Source organism: Nicotiana attenuata, chromosome 6 (genome assembly GCF_001879085.1).
Source record: "Nicotiana attenuata strain UT chromosome 6, NIATTr2, whole genome shotgun sequence".
Lineage (NCBI taxonomy): Eukaryota > Viridiplantae > Streptophyta > Magnoliopsida > Solanales > Solanaceae > Nicotiana > Nicotiana attenuata.
Genome location: NC_031994.1, coordinates 26,553,533 through 26,555,487, shown reverse-complemented (window position 1 = coordinate 26,555,487; position 1,955 = coordinate 26,553,533).

Here is a 1,955-nt window from a genome sequence, read left to right as displayed (position 1 = left end):
CAACCGCCATTTCAGAACCGGTGCCTATTCCTCTCTCTTCATAATTATCCTCTCCTCATAAGAAACCCTTTTCTGTTCTCCCTAACCATAAGTCCTCCATTAGAATTTCCCAAAAAGCATTTTCACACCACTTTTCAAATGGCTGAGACAAACTCCGACCTCCCTGCCTCAGTCGTACCTACTACTAATAAACCTATGGAGACTTCCGTTCCTACTGAGCCTTCCTTACCCACTCTTACTCTTCCCTCTAAAGTCACACCTCACCCAGATTCCCCGTCTCTCTCTATTTCAGAAACCCTTAAAATTGTTGCTCCGTCCTCTCCATCTTCTGAGGTTCCCACTAGTCAAAGACCAAGTGGAGAACAAAGTCAAAACCCTGAGGTCACAGAGAGTTCTGCCATCGTTGCTACCGATTCTGTGGTGGCAGTAGTACCAATTGAGAAAGAGAATGTTGTAACCGTCTTTGTGGTGTCTGCTGATGGTGTACTGCATGAGATCATCTCTCAGAAAAGCGAGGTACAAGGTGTGGGGGACGAAGGGGCCATTGTAACTGTTGAAGGCGATGCACTAGCAGATACTACTGGGCCCTCACATGAGGAACCTGATCCCTCTCTAGAGGACCCAGGTCAGGGCTCTCATTCCCAGGACAGTTCTTTTCCTACATTCGCTGTTGTGCCCTTGGAAATACAAGTACCTGAAATGAGGTCCAGTGATGAGGAGGACCTAGATAACGTGGCTCTTGATGCGTTCATAGTTAAGCGGAGGGTTGTGTCCACTCCTGAGTCTGGAACCAAACGACCTACTACCAGGCTTCAAGCTAAGGTGGCCTACGATTCTGCCCTTCAAAAGAGCAAGAAAAGTAGTAAGAAGAAAAGGAGGAAGTTGGTGAAAGACAGTGTACTCGTAAGTGATGAGGCGATCCCTGTAGTAGAGGTGGAAGAGGAAACTCCAGATGAACCTGGTTCACTGGTTAGACGGTCTCCGAAAAAGAAGAAGCCTGCTTCAATAGAGAAGGGGTCAACCTCTAAGTCCAAGTTGAAGGAGGTGGTGAGTGAGTTCTCGATGTCTGATGAGGATGTGCTAGTCAGATCCAAGGGAAAAGGAAAATTAAGTGGTGAGAAGTCTGGCAAACGCAAGTCTGAAATTGTTGAGGAACCTGGTTCTGTGAAGAGAATGAGAAGTGAAGTCAGCCTTGGCTCTGAACGTCTTAGGCACCAAAAGGTTCTGTTGGGTCGTACATTTGACCCCGCAATCTCTGAGATGGCTGGCATGCGACAGATTCTTGAAATGGTTGAGTTTCAACGATGGGAGCATCTATTTCAAATAGATGGCCCTAAGGCTTATGAAGATGAGGTGCAGAGCTTCTTTGCTAGCCTTTTTCCCGTTGAGACCGACCACATCTGTGCTTTGGTGAATGGAGTGGATATAATGTTTGATGTAAAGCTGCTTGGTGAGATTCTCAAAGTTCCTACAGCCGGTGTGTCCAGTGTAAAGGATGTCTGTCAGTTTAACTTCAGAAATGCCGTGGTAAAGGACAATGCAAACCAGAAGGGGGACCAGATCCATAAGAAGGCGTTACTCCCGGTCTATCAGCTGCTTTTTGAATTGGTCAACAAAGTTCTATTGCCTCAGCTGAGAGGAGGTCTGTGACCTCTAAGTCTGACCTGTTCTTGATGGAGCAACTGGACAGCTTTAAACCTGTAAGCCTGCCTGCTATTATGATTGAGCACATGTTAAAGGTAGCCACCTTCAAGGATGGGAATCATGGCCTTCCCTACGGGTTTTTGCTTACAAGAGTATTTCATTTCTTTGAGGTGCCATTGGGGCAAGGCAAGGTGGGGACTAAGAAGCAGACTTTCTCACAAACTACTTTGGAAGAATGCGAATGCCTGGAAAAGAATGGGGGAGTAGGAAGTACATCAACCGTCTCACAGCTAATTAACGCTCAGAATAGT